The sequence below is a fragment of the Schistocerca serialis genome, chromosome 12 (genome assembly GCF_023864345.2).
Source record: "Schistocerca serialis cubense isolate TAMUIC-IGC-003099 chromosome 12, iqSchSeri2.2, whole genome shotgun sequence".
Classification (NCBI taxonomy): Eukaryota; Metazoa; Arthropoda; class Insecta; order Orthoptera; family Acrididae; genus Schistocerca; species Schistocerca serialis.
The window spans coordinates 23,662,904-23,687,230 of NC_064649.1; positions in this window are offsets into that span (position 1 = coordinate 23,662,904).

The following is a 24,327-nucleotide window of genomic DNA, read 5'->3' on the forward strand; positions in this document are numbered from 1 at the left end:
GGAGCCGTTCTCTAATGACCAGGTAATTCCAACTTCCTAATCACGTTCCTCAACTCCGGTGCGGAAAGAGCACCTCACCGTATTCCTTTAAAGCAGCACTCTTGCTGTTGTTTTGATGAAACAGCTTTACGAGTTCAGCGCAGCTCACCTCGTCCTGAACCATGTTGGACACTCCGCAACTGTGACGCACTCTGATGCTTGTGTTTCAGTCTTGCGTCGCCGTACTAGCATCGGCGCCTGACGACATGTCACGACATTAACACTACTGTAAGTAGGCTGTTTAGGGTTTTATGTTGGTAACGCCACGTAGCGCTCTATATGAAAATCACTGACTGTGTTGTGTGAAGTCTGTGGCTGGTTTGCATTGTTCGAATATTTGCTATTGTAGTGTTGGGCAGTTGGATGTGAACAGCGCGTAGCGTTGCGCAGTTGGAGGTGAGCCGCCAGCAGTGGTGGATGTGGGAAGAGAGATGGCAGAGTTTTGAGAGCGGATGATGTCCATCAGAAAGAGTAAATTTGTAATATTGGATATCATGAACTTATATATATATATATATATATATATATATATATATATATATATATATAAAATCACTGACAGACACTGTATCTAAAGTTAAATTCAGGGGAGAAATCTCTGAACCTTTTCTCATAAAAACTGGAGTACGTCAAGGTGACGGGCTATCTCCACTTCTGTTTAATATAGTCCTGGATAAAGTCATTAAGGAATGGGAAAAAGAATTAAAAAATCAATCCTACTGGAAACCAATCCATCTTGGTAGAACCAAAGACAACGTGGAGATATCTTGTTTAGCATTCGCGGACGACTTGGCCATACTTGCAGATGATGAAGAAATCGCCACCAAACAAATAGAGATCCTTAAGGAATGCGCGGATAAAGTAGGTTTACGAATTTCGTTTCAAAAGACAGAATTTTTCTGTACGAAATTCCATATACACAGTTTGAACACAAAATATGGAAAAATAAATAGAGTAAAACATTTTAAATACCTAGGTGAAATTTTGGAGCCAACCGGAGGAGAGAAAGTTGCACAGAAGATCAGACAACAGAAAATGAAGAGAGCATATGGTATGACACATGAAATATACAATAAAAAATGCATCTCCTCGAACACAAAAATCAGACACTACTGCGCAGTAATTAAGCCAGCAGCACTATATGCTATGAAACGCTCACACTCCACACAAAATGTGATTTAGAAAAAATACTAAAAGAAGAACGCAAAATTATGAGAAAGATTTTAGGTCCAAAATTAACAGAAGAAGGATACCGGATACAATCAAGAAGAACCACAGAAACTATATCAAACCTGGCAGCAGACATAAGAAGGCGAAGATTAAAATTTTATGGACATGTCACTAGACTTCCCCCCACACGACTCACCAACAGAATTCTCACTCACATAGAAAAAGTCAAATCAACAACACCATGGATTAGCCAAGTAAAATTAGATTTACAAAAAGCAAATATTGAACTTAAAGATGTCAAAGATAGAAAAACTTTTAGAAATAAGGTGGAAAAGTGGATTGTATTGTCGGAGAAGGAAGCACTAAAGAGACCAGGAACAAAATGGACAGAAGAAAGAAAAAGAAAACATGGAGAACGAATGAAAGAAGTATGGAAGAAACGACGTCAGAAAGCTTTGCGTGATCCTTCTGGCTCCATTCGCGATAAGTAAGTATGTATATATATATATATATATATATATATATATATATATATATATATATATATATATATATATATATATATATATGAGATGACTTTTGAACATTAAGGTAAATACATTGTTTGTTCTCTATCAAAATCTTTCATTTGCTAACTATGCCTAACAGTAGTTAGTGCCTTCAGCAGTTAGAATCTTTTATTTAGCTGGCAGTATTGGCGCTCGCTGTGCTGCAGTAGTTCGAGTAACGAAGATTTTTGTGAGGTAAGTGATTCATGAAAGATATAGGTTATTGTTTGTCACGGCCATTCTTTTGTAGGGATTATTGAAAGTCAGAGTGCGTTGCGCTAAAAATATTGTGTGTCAGTTTAGTGTTGATCAGAATAAGTAAAGAGAGAAATGTCTGAATACGTTCAGTTTTGCTCAGCTGTTTGAAAATCAAATAATGTAAGGTGTTTACCAACACAGTAATTCATAAATTTTTCCGAAGGGGACGTTTACTACTAACACAGGTTCTCTAGAGCACAGTCAAACAATTCCTACAAAATTAGGTTCCCACACCGCAGATAGTTATCCATCTACATTGGCTAAAGCAGCGAATCTTTAATTATAACCACACTGTCCTACCTAACATTCTTTCTAATCTGAGCACTTCATTCTTATCTTCTGTTCTGAATTTTCTTTTTTAATTCTTGTGCACATCACATATTACCCGTATTTGCTTCTATCTTACACCTATTTTGCCGAAAATTTGAGACGTCTCGACCATTTTGTGTCATGTCAAAATGTTTTATCAGATAAGAAAAGAACATCATGAGAAGTATAATGAAAATCAGATTTAACAAACGTTGTTTGGAACAAGAAATTATCCCTAAATAGGCAGCTATTAAAATTCTAAATAATTCTTCTACCGCCATATCTTTCAGCGGAGTTATGTGAGGTAAGACTGAAATAAGGGAAGCGTTGTAATGGTACTTGAATTACTTAACCATTACGGCACCTCACCTCAACCTCTCGATACCAGCAATATTCTACTGTGTTTCTGTAAAGTAGTTAACATACACTCCTGGAAATGGAAAAAAGAACACATTGACACCGGTGTGTCAGACCCACCATACTTGCTCCTGACACTGCGAGAGGGCTGTACAAGCAATGATCACACGCACGGCACAGCGGACACACCAGGAACCGCGGTGTTGGCCGTCGAATGGCGCTAGCTGCGCAGCATTTGTGCACCGCCGCCGTCAGTGTCAGCCAGTTTGCCGTGGCATACGGAACTCCATCGCAGTCTTTAACACTGGTAGCATGCCGCGACAGCGTGGACGTGAACCGTATGTGCAGTTGACGGACTTTGAGCGAGGGCGTATAGTGGGCATGCGGGAGGCCGGGTGGACGTACCGCCGAATTGCTCAACACATGGGGCGTGATGTCTCCACAGTACATCGATGTTGTCGCCAGTGGTCGGCGGAAGGTGCACGTGCCCGTCGACCTGGGACCGGACCGCAGCGACGCACGGATGCACGCCAAGACCGTAGGATCCTACGCAGTGCCGTAGGGGACCGCACCGCCACTTCCCAGCAAATTAGGGACACTGTTGCTCCTGGGGTATCGGCGAGGACCATTCGCAACCGTCTCCATGAAGCTGGGCTACGGTCCCGCACACCGTTAGGCCGTCTTCCGCTCACGCCCCAACATCGTGCAGCCCGCCTCCAGTGGTGTCGCGACAGGCGTGAATGGAGGGACGAATGGAGACGTGTCGTCTTCAGCGATGAGAGTCGCTTCTGCCTTGGTGCCAATGATGATCGTATGCGTGTTTGGCGCCGTGCAGGTGAGCGCCACAATCAGGACTGCATACGACCGAGGCACACAGGGCCAACACCCGGCATCATGGTGTGGGGAGCGATCTCCTACACTGGCCGTACACCACTGGTGATCGTCGAGGGGACACTGAATAGTGCACGGTACATCCAAACCGTCATCGAACCCATCGTTCTACCATTCCTAGACCGGCAAGGGAACTTGCTGTTCCAACAGGACAATGCACGTCCGCATGTATCCCGTGCCACCCAACGTGCTCTAGAAGGTGTACGTCAACTACCCTGGCCAGCAAGATCTCCGGATCTGTCCCCCATTGAGCATGTTTGGGACTGGATGAAGCGTCGTCTCACGCGGTCTGCACGTCCAGCACGAACGCTGGTCCAACTGAGGCGCCAGGTGGAAATGGCATGGCAAGCCGTTCCACAGGACTACATCCAGCATCTCTACGATCGTCTCCATGGGAGAACAGCAGCCTGCATTGCTGCGAAAGGTGGATATACTCTGTACTAGTGCCGACATTGTGCATGCTCTGTTGCCTGTGTCTATGTGCCTGTGGTTCTGTCAGTGTGATCATGTGATGTATCTGACCCCAGGAATGTGTCAATAAAGTTTCCCCTTCCTGGGACAATGAATTCACGGTGTTCTTATTTCAATTTCCAGGAGTGTATTTCTGAGACAACATTCAGATTTGATTTCATTAATGTAGAGGTACTTTGATACACCGATATGTTTATATTGCAATGATATTATTCTTATGTGAATTCTTTCTTTTTGTCGCTATGATCTTTGTCGTACTTGTAACTCTGATTTTTGGGCGCGAAAGCGCTTATTAGAGAGTCAGGCCTTGAGAGAGTCAAGTCTTGGACGTCATGTTGAAAAGACGCAAATTGTAGTCAGTTTATAAAATGTCAGGAAGATGTTCTCAAATATGTTTTGTATTGTGAAGTGATGTTTTGTGTGTTACGTGATATTGCAACAAAAGCAATAAAAGGAAGTGTAACTTAAATTCGGAGTGCTGATTACTTTTTTACATCACCATTGTCCTGCAAAAGTGTAATCTTCAAGAATGGTTTGTAAAACACATCTATAAAACTTTTGACTATCGCAGAATAACACCTAGGCCTCTTTGCATCCGAGCTTGGAATCATCACCATCTAGATTTCCGACGATTGAGCCATGAGTTCACAACGAGACCAGTGTGGGAAACACGGAAAGATGAGTGCCTAGTTTATCCATTATTTCATGAAATGACTTTATTAACTGTGCTCTAATGACGCGTGCCACATAATGTAACTTTGTTGTTGCCCGAAAATGCAATATTTAGCAGCGTGAGCAACACTACAAATCATAATTAATTTTTGTCCTTTGTTGTGGTAGGGCTGTTAGAGCGTACAAGGTAAAAGATGAAAGTAATCGTGCAGCTTTTAGCCTAGAAATGCAGTTAGGTATTATGATAATGATGTTGCAATTTTCGTGCATTTTTAGAAAAACTGAACAAATTTAGAGTACGAGCAGTTATCAGTTTTAAAGACAGAGCAGTTATCAATTTTAAAGAGACAGAAAAAGGAGATTTTTAATTGTAAAGACGTTCTGGAAAGATTGAGGAAGATGGGCAAAGTGTCTCACATCAGTCTGCAGACAGCGTAGTAAAAATTACCAACAGTGTCATGACAAAAGGAGAAAATTGTTTGCTAAACAAAGAGTTTAAATTCAAAATAGCTGCTAAAGTAGATTCCAATCTTATGAAAACTACTATCGCAGAAGTCAAAATCGCTTGTGATGTGGCTAAGCTCAACAGACGTCATCAGCTAGTAATAAGAGCCGAAGTTAAGTGGGCTTTACGTAAAGAGAAACAATGAGGCCATAAGAACATCAAAGATACAGATAGTCAGAAAATTAAACAATAAAATCTAACAATATAAAGCTGTAATGACAAAGGCAGATAAGTGTAATTCTACCGTTATCACAAATGATTGTGTCTGTATACAAGAAACAGCGTAATTTTTCCATGACATCAAAGAGGTAAAATAGAATCCAGTTATTAAATTTCAGAAGGATATTAAAGAGAAAGTTTCCACGAGTAATTTATTGTTCATTCAACATAGAGATAAGAAGAACCTGATCATGATCAATTCAGCTATTTCAGTGCAAATCAAATTGCATAAAGAGAATTTTACATTTAGGCCATTATAAAATTAACAGGGAACTAATGCAGCAGCAATGCAGGCTGCTATTCTCCCATGGAGACGATCGTAGAGATGCTGGATGTAGTCCTGTGGAACGGCTTGCCATGCCATTTCCACCTGGCGCCTCAGTTGGACCAGCGTTCGTGCTGGACGTGCAGACCGCGTGAGACGACGCTTCATCCAGTCCCAAACATGCTCAACGGGGGACAGATCCGGAGATCTTGCTGGCCAGGGTAGTTGACGTACACCTTCTAGAGCACGTTGGGTGGCACGGGATACATGCGGACGTGCATTGTCCTGTTGGAACAGCAAGTTCCCTTGCCGGTCTAGGAATGGTAGAACGATGGGTTCGATGACGGTTTGGATGTACCGTGCACTATTCAGTGTCCCCTCGACGATCACCAGTGGTGTACGGCCAGTGTAGGAGATCGCTCCCCACACCATGATGCCGGGTGTTGGCCCTGTGTGCCTCGGTCGTATGCAGTCCTGATTGTGGCGCTCACCTGCACGGCGCCAAACACGCATACGACCATCATTGGCACCAAGGCAGAAGCGACTCTCATCGCTGAAGACGACACGTCTCCATTCGTCCCTCCATTCACGCCTGTCGCGACACCACTGGAGGCGGGCTGCACGATGTTGGGGCGTGAGCGGAAGACGGCCTAACGGTGTGCGGGACCGTAGCCCAGCTTCATGGAGACGGTTGCGAATGGTCCTCGCCGATACCCCAGGAGCAACAGTGTCCCTAATTTGCTGGGAAGTGGCGGTGCGGTCCCCTACGGCACTGCGTAGGATCCTACGGTCTTGGCGTGCATCCGTGCGTCGCTGCGGTCCGGTCCCAGGTCGACGGGCACGTGCACCTTCCGCCGACCACTGGCGACAACATCGATGTACTGTGGAGACCTCACGCCCCACGTGTTGAGCAATTCGGCGGTACGTCCACCCGGCCTCCCGCATGCCCACTATACGCCCTCGCTCAAAGTCCGTCAACTGCACATACGGTTCACGTCCACGCTGTCGCGGCATGCTACCAGTGTTAAAGACTGCGATGGAGTTCCGTATGCCACGGCAAACTGGCTGACACTGACGGCGGCGGTGCACAAATGCTGCGCAGCTAGCGCCATTCGACGGCCAACACCGCGGTTCCTGGTGTGTCCGCTGTGCCGTGCGTGTGATCATTGCTTGTACAGCCCTCTCGCAGTGTCCGGAGCAAGTATGGTGGGTCTGACACACCGGTGTCACTGTGTTCTTTTTTCCATTTCCAGGAGTGTAGTTTAGCAGGAGCCTTGGCTGAAATATTTATTAACGAACTAAAGAACAGCTTTATTCTATTCTAGTTCAGACATATTTGACGAATTTGTCTGTTATAGAAGATATATCTATGACGTAATTTTGCTCTATAGAGGTGATAAGATTGGCCTTACCGACCGACATCGATACCGCTCCTCTGTGCAACACTCCGTGAAGAATGGGCTGGCATTCCCCAAGAAACCTTCCAGCGCCTGACTGAAGGTATGCCTGCGAGAGTGGAAGCTGTCATCAAGGCTAAGGGTGGGACAAACACCATATTGGGTTCCAGCATTACCGATGGAGGGCACCACGGACTTGTCTTTTTGAACCACGTGTCCGGATACTTTCGATCACATAGTATATCTTTAGTGAAAAAGTGTTTTATTACTATTTATCTCGCTGTATCGTGAGTTTTTACAACGATGGAACCTGCAATCAAGTATAAAACAAGATAGCACTGACAATTACTAAAATGGTAGAGGTATTAAATCCTTCCCAGCCATATATTACGCATGAAGAGGTTATGAACAAGATCAATATTTTATGCATACAGTAGCATACAAGCGGAGTGGAATGAAATAAAAGGTATCGAAGTTCTCCAGTTCTTCCACGGACGACGTGAGTTATACGTTCCCATGGTGTGGTATTTTAGTGACCTGTCATTAGAAGACCGAGCAGACGAGAATAAATTCTCGCATACTTGTGGCGTCTTTTTCAATGTGAGAGTGAAGTAACGCTAAGCATGTTACTAAACATTTCACTATCCACCCGCAGAAAGCTGATGTAATCATCAGGTTCCGAGAGTAAAATTTACGGGTTTTCAGTTATACAGGGTGTTACAAAAAGGTACGGTCAAACTTTCAGGAAACATTCCTCACACACAAAGAAAGAAAATATCTTATGTGGACATGTGTCCGGAAACGCTTACTTTCCATCTTAGAGCTCATTTTATTACTTCTCTTCGAACCGCATTAATCATGGAATGGAAACACACAGCAACAGAACGTACCAGAGTGAATTCAAACACTTTGTTACAGGAAATGTTCAAAATGTCCTCCGTTAGCGAGGATACATGCATCCACCCTCCGTCGCATGGAATCCCTGATGAGCTGATGCAGCCCTGGAGAATGGCGTATTGTATCACAGCCGTCCACAATACGAGCACGAAGAGTCTCTACATTTGGTACCGGGGTTGCGTAGACAAGAGCTTTCAAATGCCCCCATAAATGAAAGACAAGAGGGTTGAGGTCAGGAGAGCGTGGAGGCCATGGAATTGGTCCGCCTCTACCAATCCATCGGTCACCGAATCTGTTGTCGAGAAGCGTACGAACACTTCGACTGAAATGTGCAGGAGCTCCATCGTGCATGAACCACATGTTGTGTCGTACTTGTAAAGGCACATGTTCTAGCAGCACAGGTAGAGTACCCCGTATGAAATCATGAACATACTGACGAAACTAAAATGAGCTCAAACATGGAAATTAAGCGTTTCCGGACACATGTCCACATAACATCTTTTCTTTATTTGTGTGTGAGGAATGTTTCCTGAAAGTTTGGCCGTACCTTTCTGTAACACCCTGTATATCGCTCATTTTCAACCGTCCCCTGGACCGGCAACTTTTTTCCTTTTTCTTTAAAAACAGTGCCTGAGACAATGTTAGAAATGCTTTATCTGCGTTTGTAGCCAGTCCAACTAGTGTCAAAATACAGCATACACGAAAAGAGTCTGCTTCAAAAGTAAGGTTTAATTGACAAGCTTTCTTGGTACGTTCAAATGGTTCAAATGGCTCTGAGCACTATGCGACTTAGCTTCTGAGGTCATCAGTCGCCTAGAACTTTGAACTAATTGAACCTAACTAACCTAAGGACATCACATACATCCATGCCCGAGGCAGGATTCGAACCTGCGACCGTAGCGGTCGCTCGGTTCCAGACTGTAGCGCCTAGAACCGCACGGCCACTCCGGCCGGCTCTTGGTACGTGTGCGGGCTTGTTCGACACATCCGTGGCTACGTAAGAGAGAACTTGGCAGGCAAGTTTGCTCTTTTACGAGGGCCTTAACGAGGTTTTGAAAGTTTCATCGTCCATTCGCAGAAAGTAGTTGTAATCATCGGGTTCTGAAAGTATCATTTACTTTAGCTCATTTTCATCGGTAAATCCCACATTTTAAGTCATTCCCTGGATTAGTCTTGTTTTCTTCTTCCACTTCTTCTTCTTCTTCTTCTTCTTCTTCTTCTTTTTTAAACACAGTGCCAAAGAGAATGCCAGGGCTGCTTTGCCGCGTTTCTGGCCGTCCTCACTGTTAAAATACACGCGAAGAACGTCTGTTTCAAAGTGAGGTTAAACTGACAAATATTATTTGAACGTTACGGGCTTGCTTGGCATATCCTTGGCTAGATAAGGGCCATTTTGTCAAACACGTTTGACCGTTTACGGGGCCATTAACGTGCAAACACGACAGCGAAAAACTGTTTCCGAAATTCGGTTTTCGTCTTTCGCAAGTCGGTTCGCCGTGTAAATGTTGTGAATCAGTGCCGACCGCTTGTGCCCAGGTGCAATATTTGTATACTGTGCACATCGTTGTTAGCTGCGAAAGCTGTGCAACAGAAATCGGGCGAAATGAGGAGGGCCGCCAAATGATAAGTCGCTTCCTCTACATCTGCAATTACAAGGATACTCTGCAAATCAGACATAAGTACCTGGCAGAGCGTTCTTCGTATTAATTCTCTATTATTCCAATCTCTAACAGCGCGCGGAAAAAACAAATACCTATGTCTCTCCGTGCGAGCTCTGATTTCCCTTATTTTGTTGTGGTGATCATTTCTCCCTATGTAGGTCGGCGTCAACAATATATTTTAGCATTCGGAGGAGAAAGTTAGTGATTGAAATTTTGTGAGAACATTCCGCCGCAACGAGAAACGCCTTTGTTTTAATGGTGTCCACCCCCAAATCCTATATCATGTCAGTGACACTCTCTCACCTACTTCTCGATAATACAAAACGTGCTGCTCTTCTCTGAACTTTCTCGACGTACTCCGTTAATCCTATCTGGTAAGGATCCCGCACCACGCAGCAGTACTCCAAAAGAGGACGGACAAACGTAGTGTAGGCAGTCTCCTTAGTAGATCGGTTGCGTCTTCTAAGTGTTCTGCCAATAAAACGAAATCTTTGATCGCCTTCCCCACAACATTTTCTGTGTGTTCTTTCCAATTTAACTTGTTCGTAATTGTAATACCTAGGTATTTAGTCGAATTTACGGCTGTTAGATTAGACTGATTTATCGCATAACCGAAGTTTAACGGATTCCTTTTAGTATTCATGTGGATGACCTCACACTTTTCATTATTTAGGGTCAATTGCCAATTTACGCGCCATTCAGATATCTTTTCTGAATCGTTTTGCAATTCATTTTGATCTGATGACTTTACTAGACAATAAATGACAGCATCATCTGCAAACAACTTAAGACCGCTGCTGTCCCATATCGTTTATAGGGGTCAGGAATAGCAGAGGGCTTATAATATTACCTTGGGAAACGCCAAAAATCACTTGTATTTTACTCTGTGAGTTTCCGTCATCTATTACGATCTGTGACCTCTCTGACAGGAAATCACGAATCCAGTCACGTAACTGAGACAATATTCCATATGCACGAAATTTCACTACAAGCTATTTGTCCGGTACAGGGTCGAAAGCCTTCTGGAAATCTAGAAATACGGGGTTTGAAATCCTTTGTCAACAGCACTCAACACTTCGTGCGAGTAAAGAGCTAGTTGTGTTTCACAAGAACGATGTTTTCTAAATCCGTGTTGACTGTGTGTCAATAGAATTCTCTCCGGGGTCAAGCGTTATATTCGAGCACAATATATGCTACAAAATTCTGCTGCATATCGACGTTAATGATATGGAGCTACAATTTAGTGGATTACTTCTACCACCTTTCTCGAATATTGGTGTGACCCGTGCAACTTTCCGGTCCATTCTTGCGGATCTTTCGTCTAGCGAGCGGTTGTATACGACTTTTAAGAATGGAGCTACTGCATCAGCTTCATACAGTCTGGACCGGACTATTTGCTTTTATTAAGTTATTTAAGTTCCTTCACTGCTCCTTGGATATCTACTTCTAAGTTACTCATGTAGGCAGCTGTTCTTGATTCGGATTTTGGAATATTTACTTCATCTTCTTTGGTGAAGGAATTTCAGAACGCTGTGTTTAGTAACTATGCTATAGCAGCACTGTCGTCTATAGTATTTCCATCGTAACGTCCCGACAGAAATTTTTAAATGATTAAATGAAAATGCATAATGAAGCCAAGTGTAACCTCCCCACAATTATTAATGAATGAAAATTGACCATAAACCACACAATAATATTAATTAAATAATGAACCATGAACGAAATGTAACCTCCCAACAGAAATAATAATATCTGGTAAATTTTATAAGGACAGCAGCGCTGACCTTCGGCCCTGTATTCTGAATAAAACAAAAGCAAAATTCTTACCTCAATAAAACTGCAATTATATCTGCTCTTAATTAGTCATTTTTCGACACAGCTTCGTGCAATGTTGGAAGCAATGATAATGCATTGGAAAAATTCTTTAAATTGAAATGAATGCTTTTCTTTAAAAGAGTTGCTTTATATTATAAAAATTATTATTGGGGCATTTTTTTGAACAAATTAAATTACAATTAACATACATTATTAAATATGCGCAAGGCTGCTTCTTTACCTTCTACAACAATACTCATCGTCCAGAATCCTGACCAGAGTCGCGAGCAGAGCACACAGCCGACGCATGCCGACTCCCACAGACTACAACCGTCCACTCGCAACTATATCCGACCGACTACTACTGTATCCGACTGACTACCACTGTCGACTCGCTACTAAAGACTCGCGCAGACTCGCGACAAGCAACAACTAACAATAAACTACTCTCTGGTCAGAGATTCTTAGCCCATCGCCGGCGAAGCATACGCCTTACACCATTACTATCGCTTGTGTGGAAAAAAATTCTCGAGTCGGGCCTGTCTGTAGCCGATGTATTGTTATAAATAGGAGAAACAAAGAAACGCACAAACACTGTGACAGTCGGATCCTGAATTTATCTTTTACTCTAATCTTTGCTAACATGACTGCATCGTGAAACTTTCCCCATTTTCTAGGAATACCATTGAGCCACTTTGCTAGTCTTCGGACCGCGTCTTTCGCTGTTAACAGTTTCGGGATGCACGATAGAGGACTCTAGTGTCTAGGGGAAAATGGGTGGCACATGTGTACATCGTAACGGAAGCGAAGGAGCTGATGAAAGTAACAACATATGCCGTTTATTAAACAACAAAGATGTTACTGTTATATGCCGTACACACTATGCTTTTTTTCTCAATGTACACTGGCAGTGGCAAGAAATGCATTCCTGAAGGAAAGAAATTTTTTAACACCGAATATAGATTTAACTGTTAGAAAGTCTTTTCTGAAAGTATTTGTCTGAACTTTAGCCATGTATGGAAGTGAAACATGGACGATAACAGTTTAGACAAAAAGAGAATAGAACCTTTTGAAATGTGGTGGTACAAAAGATTAGATGGGTAGATCACGTAACTAAAGAGGTGGTACTGAATAGAATTGGGGAGACAAAAAAATTTGTGGCACAACTTCACCAAAAGAAGCGATTGGTTGGTAGGACGCATTCTGAGACATCAAGGGATCGCCAGTTTAGTATTGGAGGAAAGTGTGAGGGGGGAAAAATCTTAGAGGGAGACGAAGAGATGAATGCAGCAAGCACATTCAGCAAGATGTGGATTGCAACAATTATTCGGAGATGAAGATGAAGAGTAGCATGGAGAGCTGCATCAAACCCGTCTTAGGACTGAAGACGACAACAACAACAACATATACGGTATATGTAAATGATAGTACGAAACTAATCTTTGGAGACTTGTCTATCATCAAATACAAGTTGTCATGTTTTTAACTTGCAGTGTCAGTTTATAAGACGTAAAGTGTGTCAAATAAGATGCGAATGTAACACAAACTTCAATCGGCATCCACATTCGTAGGTTCCGCCAACTCAGAGCCCGATTATCACCTTCCAACCTAATGCTACACATTAGTCTGTCAGCATAACCAAGATGTCAGAGGGGGAAGGAGGGATGGGGTGGTGTCCAGTGTCTCAGTCGCGCCCTGTAAAAGGATGTTGATATTACATACTGTACACTTGAAGACAATGGCTCACTGTAGCTGATGTACTATTATAATAAATACAACGGGTGGAAAAAGTACGGAAACACCAAAAACACTTCACATCACCATGCCTAATACGGTGTAGAAAAACCGTTGGCATTCAAACAGTTTCCAGTCGCCTCGGAATGGGCGAATGCAGTCGTGTATGGCTTTCAAGAGAATCTTATACACTACTGGCCATTAAAATTGCTACACCAAGAAAAAAAGCAGATGATAAACGGGTATTCATTGGAATAATATATTATACTAGAACTAACATATGATTACATTTTCACGCAATTTGGGCGCATAGATCCTGAGAAATCAGTACCCAGAACAACCACCTCTGGCCGTACTAGCGGCCTTGGTACGCCTGGAGCCGGCCGGGGTGGCCGAGCGGTTCTAGGCGCTACAGTCTGGAACCGCGCGACCGCTACGGTCGCAGGTTCAAATCCTGACTCGGGCATGGATGTGTGTGATGTCCGTAGGTTAGTTAGGTTTAAATAGTTCTAAGTTCTAGGGGACTGATGACCTTAGAAGTTAAGTCCCATAGTGCCCAGAGCCATTTGATACGCCTGGGCATTGAGTCAAACAGATCTTGGATGGCGTGTACAGGTATAGCTGCCCATGCAGCAGTTCATCAAGAGTAGTGACTGGCGTATTGTGACGAGCCAGTTGCTCGGCCACCTTGACCAGACGTTTTCAGTTGGTGAGAGATCTGGAGAATGTGCTACCCAGGGCAGCAGTCGAACATTTTCTGTATCCAGAATGGCTCGTACAGGACCTGCAACATGTAGTCGTGCAGTATCCTGCTGAAATGTAGGGTTTCACAGGGATAGAATGAAGGGTAGAGCCACGGGTCGTAACACATCTGAAATGTAACATCCACTGTTCAAAGTGCCGTCAATGCGAACAAGAGGTGACCGAGACGTGTAACCAATGGCTCCCCATACCATCATGCCGGGTGATACGCCAGTATGGCGATGACGAATACACGCTTCCAATGTGCGTTCACCGCGATGTCGCCAAACACGGATGCGGCCATCATGATGCTGTAAACAGAACCTGCATTCATCCGAAGAAATGACGTTTTGCCATTCGTGCACCCAGGTTCGTCGTTGAGTACACCATCGCAGGCGCTCCTGTCTGTGATGCAGCGTCAAGGGTAACCGCAGCCATGGTCTCCGAGCTGATGGTGCTGCAAACGTCGTCGAACTGTTCGTGCAGATGGTTGTTGTCTTGCAAACGTCCCCATATGTTGACTCAGGGATCGAGACGTGGCTGCACGATCCATTACAGCCATGCGGATAAGATGCCTGTCATCTCGACTGCTAGTGATACGAGGCTGTTGGGATCCAGCACGGCGTTCCGTAATGCCCTCCTGAACCCACCGATTCCATATTCTACTAACAGTCATTGGATCTCGACCAATGTGAGCAGCAATGACGTGATACGATAAACCGCAATCGCGATAGGCTACAATCCGACCTTTATCAAAGTCGGAAACGCGATGGTACGCATTTCTCCTTACACGAGGCATGACAACAACGTTTCACAAGGCAACGCCGGTCAACTGCTATTCGTGTATGAGAAATCGGTTGGAAACTTTTCTCATGTCAGCACGTTGTAGGTGTCGCCACCGGCGCCAACCTTGTGTGAATGCTCTGGAAAGCTAATCATTTGCATATCACAGCATCTTCTTCATGTCGGTTAAATTTCGCGTTTGTAGCACGTCATCTTCGTGGTGTAGCAATTTTAATGGCCAGTAGTGTAGGATTCTTCCAGCAAAATAGTGGCGAGCTGAAGTAATGATGATGGTGGTGGGTAGCGATATAGACCCTTCTCTCCAAAGTAAACCATGAAGACTCAGTAACACTGAGATCTGGGGACTGTGATGGCCACGAGAGATACGAAAACCCACACTCGTGCTCACAAAACCAGTCCTGGACAATGAGAGCTGTGTGCACAGCGGCCGTGCCATCGTGGATCACAGCATTGTCATTGGGAAACAAACACTGTGCCAGGCAGGAGATGGACCTTTTCAGCCAAAATGGTCACAAGATCTTTGGCAGTAATACGGCCTTGCAGAGTAACAATGGGGCCATGGAATACCACGATGTGGCTGCCCAAATCGTCACTGAATCCCTGTTACCTTTCACTCTCGGGACAGAGATGTTGGAACAGTACGAAACAAGTTTCATTCGACCAAATGACTTGCTTTCATCGTTCCACTGTCTAGGTTTTATGGCTTTGGCACCACGTTTCACTGTCACGAGCATTTGCGTCACCAATGTTCGGTCTTGCAATTCCATCTCAGCCTGCAGTTCCCGTCTCACGGACGTTCCATCGCGTCGTTTTGCGAGCGCCACATTCAGTTCCGTAATGACTTTAACAGCTGCCGCCATCTCATTTTTCGTCACAATCCTCCTAATAGACCGTTCATCACGATCACTCAACACACACTTTCGTCCGCATTGTGACTTAGCGGATGGTGTTTTTTTTCCGCTTTCCTGTAGGCGGCACAGGTGTTCTACGAGGGCGTTTGAAAAGTCCGTGCAATGTCCGAGAGATGACACCACCGGCGCGTATCGAGGTAATGTTTAGTCAGCAGCGTCTTTGGAAAGAACGCACACCTACTTTCAGCCATATTGGTCTATTTCTTTGTGATTGGCATTTGTGGGAATCAAGGAAGTCGAGTGATTTTCAAAAAATGGACGAAAAAGAATTCCGTGTGGTGATTAAACATTAATTTATTAAAGGCAAAATGCCTTAGGAGACTAAAGAGAAGCTTGATAAACATTACGGTGACTGCACCTTCGATTAGAGCAGTTTATAAGTGCTCTCAAAATTTTCGGAGTGTCCATATGGGCACAAGTGATGCTGAACGTTCTGGACGCCCTGTGGAGGTTACGACTCCAGAAATCATTGGCAAAATCCATGATATGGTGATGGATGACAGAAGAGTTGAGGTGCGTGAGATTGCTAGTGCTGTGGGAATCTGGAGTGAACGGGTACATAATATTTTGCATAAACATTTGGACACGAGAAAGCTATCCGCAAGATGGGTTCCACGACTGCTCACGCTTGACCAAAAACGGAATCGTGTGAAGTTGCAAGGATGGTTTGCAGCTGTTCAGGAAGAATCTGCAGGACTTTTAAGCATCGTTTCGTCACTGTGGCTGAAACATGGATACATTACTATACTCCTGAGACCAAAGAACAATCTAAACAATGGGTTACCAAGGGAGAATCTGCACCAAAAAAGGCGACGACCATTCCTTGTGCCAGAAAGGTTATGGCGACTGTCTTTTGGGATTCGCAAGGAATAATCCTCATAGAGTATCAAAAAAATGGTTCAAATGGCTCTGAGCACTATGGGACTTAAGATCTTAGGTCATCAGTCCCATAGAACTTAGAACTACTTAAACCTAACTAACCTAAGGACATCACACACATCCATGCCCGAGGCCGGATTCGAACCTGCGACCGTAGCAATCCCGCGGTTCCGGACTGCAGCGCCTAGAACCGCACGGCCATCGCGGCCGGCTCATAGACTATCTGTAAGAGGGTATAACTATTGCAGGTACATCTTATTTATCGTTATTGGACCGTTTGAAAACCGAGCTGCAAGAAAAGTCCGGCAATTGGACCGCAAAAAAGCCCTTTTCCATCACGACAATGCGCCAGCATACACCTTAGCAGTTGTGGTCGCAAAATGAATGGAAATAGGATTCCAACTCGTTTCACATCCCCCTATTCTCCAGACTTGGCTCCCTCAGACTACTATTTCTTCCCCAATTTGAAGATATGGCTGGCGGGATAAAGATTTTATTCAGATGAGGAGGTGATTGCAGCAACTAATAGCTGTTTTGCAGACTTGGACAATTCCTATTATTCGGAAGGGATCAACAAATTAGGACAGCGTTGGACGAAGTGTATAAGTCTATAAGGAGACTACGTCGAAAAATAAAAAAGGTATACCCCCAACACGTGAGTAGCTTTTATTTTTGCACGGACTTTTCAAACGCCCCTCCTATACGGTGCCGCTTGAAACACTAAACATTTAGGCTTCCTTGGTTGCGGCAGCATCAACAATTTACCCATGTTCGAATTCGCTTAGCCCCTACGTAATGCAATCATAACCATAGAGAACACTGTTGGGGCTACGACTGAAACTTAACAACGCATATAACGTGTTGAGAACGTTGCACAGTTGCCGTCCGTGATGAGAAAGAACAGCGCAACCTGCAGGGTTGCCCAACACCTGCATTTACAAGTCCACTGATCAGTCCAAACATTGCGCCCACTGCCCATTGCAATGTTGGATGCCGCATAGTGGCGTTGCGGGCACATGACGCGGTAACAGAGGTATGTAAACGTAGCAGACATGGACGGTGGATCGCCGTAGCGAAGATATGGGCTGCAAATGGGAAAATCCACTGAGATAAGTGACTTTGACAAAGGGCACATTATAATTACGTAGAGCCTGTGAACGAATATCTTAATTGGAGAATTCATATTTTGTATCTCCTAAAGCGACTAGGTTCAGCAACTTTTGCAATCAGAATAATTGCCAATTTTGAGGATGTAGAAATTAGTAAGCTAACATACTTTGCATACTTCCACACTCTGATGTCATACGGAATAATATTCTGGGGCAACTCAACACGTAGGCAAAGGTATTCACGGCTCAAAAGAAAGTAGTTAGAATAATGTGTGGGGTTCATAGTCGCACATCTTGTAGGCATCCGTTTAAAAGGTTAGGAATTCTTACAACTGCTTCACAGTACATTTACTCAGTAATGAAATTTTTTCTCAACAACATGGACCAGTTTAAAATCAACAGCGACATTCATGATTACAATACCAGAAAAAAGAAAGACCTACACTATCCTTAACCTATCTTTGGCACAGAAAGGGGTAAAATATGCTGTTATAAAACTTTTTGATAAATTACCAGATGAAATAAAATGTCTGACAGACAGCAGTAATAGTTTCAAAAACAAATTGAAATCATACCTCCGTGACAACTCCTTCTACACCACAGATGAATTCTTGAATATGAGTAAATAAATCTGAAGGTATAATATGTGCATTTTGTGCCGTTTAAGGGAATGGGATTGATAATAGAAATATTTAGGTATAACACTATAATGTGTCAGAGACAGCAAAGGACTTGGAAGAGCAGTTGAACGGAATGGACAGTGTCATGAAAGGAGGGTATAAGATGAACATCAACAAAAGCAAAACGAGGATAATGGAATGTAGTCGAATTAAGTCGGGTGATGCTGAGGGAATTAGGTAGTAAACGACTTTTGCTATTTGGGGAGCAAAATAACTGATGATGGTCGAAGTAGACAGGGTATCAAATGTAGACTGGCAATGACAAGGAAAGCGTTTCTAAATAAGAGAAATTTGTTAACATCGAGTATAGATTTAAGCGTCAGGCAGTCGTTTCTGAAAGTATTTGTATGGAGCGAAGCCATGTATGAAAGTGAAACATGGACGATAATTTGGACAAGAAGAGAATAGAAGCTTTCGGAATGTGGCTCTACAGAAGAACGCTGAAGATTAGATGGGTAGATCACGTAACTAATGAGGAGGTGTTGAATAGAATTAGGGAGGAGTTTGTGGCACAACTTGACTAGAAGAAGGGATCGGTTGGTAGGACATGTTCTGAGGCACCAAGGGATCACCAATTTAGTATTGGAGGGCAGCATGGAGGGTAAAAATCGTAGAGGGAGACCAAGAGATGAATACACTAAACAAATTCAGAAGGATGTAGGTTGCAATAAGTACTGGGAGATGAAGAAGCTTGCACAGGATAGAGTAGCATGGAGAGCTGCAGCAAACCAGTCTCAGGACTGAAGACCACAACAACAACAACAACAACAACAACACTATAATGTAAACAAAAAAGAAAAAAACTTGTTTCCTGTGCGCATTTCTTGTGCATTTGACACGTTCCACATCATAACGGTTTTCCGTGCTATTGATTAATGGAATACGTAACTAACTAACTCTCGAAAACGACGAAGCAGGTCGAATGTTGTTCACTTGCTACAGTCGCGAGCCTTTACGGAAAGAGGTAGAAGGACGGTGAAATTACAGATAGGCATTAAGTGGTTGGACGTCCACGACTCTTCACAGAACGTGGGGCTAGGAGGTTTGTCTCCTCTGTAAAGTAGGATAGGTGGTGATTTGTGGCATCTCTGCCGAAAGAGCACAATTCGGGTGCACGCGCAAGCGTTTCGGAGCACACCGTTCATCGTACATTGTTCAACTTGCAGCTCCGCAGCAGACCACTCTTACGTGTTCACATGTCGACCTAACGATATCGTCAGTTACGATTGCAGTTGGCACGAGACGACAGGGATTTGACCGTCGATCAATGGAAACGTGTCGGCTCTTCGGGTGAATCACATTTTTGCTGTTCTAAACGCCGTGAATGAGGTGAATGAACGTCGGCTCGGAACGTGCAGTGCGCCACGGACACACGCTGGTGGGAGCATGCGAAACATTCTCCTGCGCTTGCGTGAGACCTGTGGTAGTAACTGAAGACGCGCTGCGAACCACCTGCATCCCTTTATCCTTGATGTCTTCTGCAGCATAATTGTCCGTGTCTCGGAGTCAGAACCGTGCCACAGTGGTCTGAGGAGCATTATAGTGAACTCACGTTCATGTCTCGGCAACCAAATTCGCCTGATGTAAATCCTATGGAACCCATATCTGCTGCTTGCGGACGCCATCACCGCGTACGTAAATCAGCGGTCCGTTATTTACGCGATCTACATTACCTGTCCGTAGACATCTAATGCCACATTCTTCCACAAACGTAAAAACAAACTGTCGGATCCCCGACGTGCAGTATCAGTGATGCATTGCGTTCCAAATACGAACAAGCTGCTTCGGTGGTCATAATGTTTTGGCGCATCAGTGGAAGTTCCAGCATGTGGTGTTTCCTTATTTATGTCCGACCCCGTACGAGAAAAAGAGAAACACGTGTTCGAACACCCTCGTGGACTCAGCCTTTACTCTGATCTTTCGTATATTCGCAGTTAATTTTCCCCTTTTCTCAGAATCATCATTGGCCTGCCTTTTGTTTTTTTGCGATTAATGTTTTGCCATGACTAGCAGAGGTCTCCAGACGCTAGGCGTTAACAGGACGCAGAGAGGCTGGTGACAGCAACGAGAGAAGCTGCGTGGCCAGCTGTGCGCCAGTGACAGCACGCACCGAGCCAATCGATGCGTGCTGCGTGGCTGCGACGCTCACCTGCGGCGTTCGGCGGCAGCGGCGAGCAGCGGACCACCGGCGAGCAGTCCAGCAGCAGCAGCAGCAGCAGGCACAAGCACAGGCAGCAGGCGACACGTCGCGGCGCTGCCATCCCAGGAGCAGCTCAGGGCATGGCTGCTGCGGCCCGCCGTCAGCTCGCCATCCCGCACAAACACGCACGCACTGGCACACGCACAAAGCACTCCGTCTGTCGGCGCAACGGGTTCCGTCTTACTTGACCGTTACGCGCTCGACGGCTGTCCGGAGCGAACTGTTTGGATGCCGCGGCGTCGCGCAGAAACACGCGATGGTTGCGATTTTTGTTGCGGTTGCGCCGCCGCGCAGCGGCGCTGCTGCTGCAGTGTTGTCGGCAGTAGTACGTACGCTCCGTCGGTAGAGGCGCTGCCGGCAGCCATTCGTTACAAGTTTCCTCAAGAGATGGCAGCACTGCAAAGAGCCCACTGTCAACGTTACACAACGCCAATCAGTGTTTCCAGGTCTTCCGAAATTTCTGAAGATCTTCCGATTTTTTAAATTATTTCAAAAAATACGAAATTTTGTGTAAATCTTGCCAAATTTTTGTCTTCCTGAATATCTGTGTAAATTTCGAAATTTTCTGATCTTCTTTCGTCGGCGGGATATTGCTACATTACACATTTCACGACAATGAAACATTGCGCTAACAATTTTTACCTCTGTACTAGTTCAGTAGAGATGGGCAAACTGAAACACATAACTGTTTCGAAACAAATGAAACAGTACACTGTAATGTTTCGATACGCTGTTTCGAAACAGTGAAACAGGTTGTGCTTTGTAATCTAATAAACCTACACGTTTTATTACCTTGAATGTCTACTGCAGATGTTCTGGGGGGGCGTGATGATGTTGCAAGGGGGGCGCGGGTTGATTTAGCGGTATAAACCTAATATTTCTTTTTAATATCGATATTTTAATAAAAATGAATGTGCAGGTATTAATGATAGATTATGGTGCTACATGCAATTGTTTGGCGTCCCACTTCCCGCAATCCTATCTCAATAACCTATCCTAGAAAATACTGCTTTTGAAGATCACGTTTAGAATGTCACCTTTACAATGTCACACACAGAAACTCTCAAAATTACGAAGGCGATATGCGTTAATTCTAATATATCAGATTTGTAAAGAACTTACTTCTGACAAATGTAAAACAGAAAAGTCAGGTATTAACTATTCCGTACATTTGTACACATGAACTGAACGTAATCATGTTATAACTTTTAGCCGTAGTAGGCTATGTTCATCAGAGTAATAATCACTTATACTGCGTAACTACAAAAATTCTGGACTCTGCGGCTGGTCCCCGCGGAGGTTCGAGTCCTCCCTCGGGCATGGGTGTGTGTGTTTGTCCTTAGGATAATTTAGGTTAAGTAGTGTGCAAGCTTAGGGACTGATGACCTTAGCAGTTAAGTCCCATAAGATTTCACACACATTTTTGAACAAAAATTCCGTTTTATTACCCTGTCAACCCGTGGATTCCCATGTGATGCGATTACAGTGGCTTTAATAGACTGTATACACTTCAAATGAAGTGGCGTGTTCGTAATTTGGACGCCAGGGTTATGCGCTTTGTCACCAGAAAAATGTGCACGACGTGAATGCGAAACTAGCACAAGTGCTCGTTCTGAGCAGAGTACTTCATGTAGAAGTACGCTGGCTCTCAAAAGGAAATATGCTAGGAAGATTATTTGAACTTCGAGACGAAGTGATGCAGTTTTTGGAAAATAACAAACAAACTGAATTGTATGTGGAATTTAGAAAGCCCGGTGTTCATGTTGCATTGGCTTATCTGTCAGATATTTTCGGATCTTTAAACACATTGAATTTGAAATTACAAGGTGGAGAGTCAAACATAATTTTTCATCGGGATGCTGTCAAAGCGTTTACTGATAAGTTGCAACTATGGAAAAGTAAAATTTTAGCCTGCAATTATTCCTGCTTTCCCAGATTGTTTGGAATCTTGGAAGAAGCCCGATTTCAAAACGATTTTAAGGATACTGAGTAAAATATCAAACCATTTGCAGCACCTCATTGATGAATTCGAACGATACTTCCGTAACAGTTGTGATGATAAAATTTGTTATAGGTTAGCGACGGATCCATTTCACGTTGACGTGGATGTGTTGCCAGACAGACTACAAGAGGAAGTCTTAGAAATTAAAAATGATTCTGCAGCGAAGTATGACTTTGAGAAGATGGATAAGCCTTTATTTTGGGTGAAATCTCTCACGGTGTATCCCAGCACAGCAGAACAAGCACTGCAACTGTATTTACCATTTTCAAGCACTTATTTGTGCGAAAGAGCATTTTCAGCGGTAGTGGCGATAAAAAATAAGCTTAGAAGCAAACTCAGTATTGCCAATGATTTACGTTGCGCAGTTTCTACTATTTAGCCAAGAATTCAAAATCTTGTAAAAAATATGCAAGCTCATCCTTCACATGGATTTATTTGTTAGTTTCTTGCCATAGGTGTGTGGAAATAATATTTTTATAATAAATACGTCACATTATAAGAGACCTTGTTATTTTCCTCCTAATTATCCTTACATGTAGGTAATACTGTAAAATTATAAAAAAACTATTTCGAAGAAACAATATAAAATAAACGTAGTGAATCTGATTTCAATATAAATACCGCGTGTGATTCTTATGGATTCTGATGTTACGTGTGGTATGTTATTTCAACTAATAATAGTATTTCTTCTGGATGAAGACACAGCGAAAGTTTATCCTAGATATGGCAAGCGAAGAGTAGTCCTAAAATCGTATACTGGTGAAGAAATGGTGTGCAGCAAGGGAATGTAATCAAGGCAAGGAAGATGTTTTATTCATATTTTTTAAAGTTCTGTGTAGTCTGCACGATTATTTGGTAAAACTTATTTTTTATTTTTTGTCTGGTTCTGGGAACTGGGTGTTTGTCGCCGTTCGGTAACTGTCATCGTTGACATAAATGCCAACCTATGCGCAATGACTATGGGGAGCGCTATAGGCGTACAAATCAGTGATGTTCGTTAACACCGTGACTGAGTGAATATTTTTGATAATGAGTGAAAGTAATAAGCTACACTCAACTTAAAATAATGGCCAGCTTCCACTAATCTGCAAAGGTCACAAATATTTTTCCTTGTTTACCAAGGATTTTCTTTACTTTAGGAGTGGCTTATAATCACTAGACTAGACTGATGACGTAATAACTGCGACTCTATACATTAACAGCCCACCATGTTACATGACGTCACCATCACAAATTTTTCAATAGTTTCTTGATAATTAATAAAAATCTCTATATTTTTTTTTGGGGGGGGGGGGGGGCACGGAGGTTTTCTTTTCGGCAGAAGGGGGGCGTGACAAACAAAAGTTTGGAAACCTCTGGCCTACTGTATAAGTATGTCCATACAAACACAAATGAGGTGCGATTACGCTAATCATATCGCAGAAAGTACTTAGGCATCTTGGCAGTCTTGTTTTGATGGTGCAATTCGAACATCCAAGAAGAGAAGGACGTGCTGTGAAAAGGACTCTTTCGTAGTGCATTTTATTCCACTTTTACTACATTTGTATCGATAGCAAATGAAGCTGGAACTCCGAAATTATTGCTTGTTTTCTTACTGCTACTGCTTCTCGTTAGTCACATTTTTAACTTTGAGCTCGTGTGCACAACACTTATAAAGTTAATGTTTGTAAAAAAAGTTACCTACGTGTTGCTTACCAGCCCACAAACGTGTGAAATGGGGAAAGAGGCCATGCATGCTGTCATATCTTGTGCATGTCAACAATGTGAAGGATTACTGAAATCTCAAAGAAACG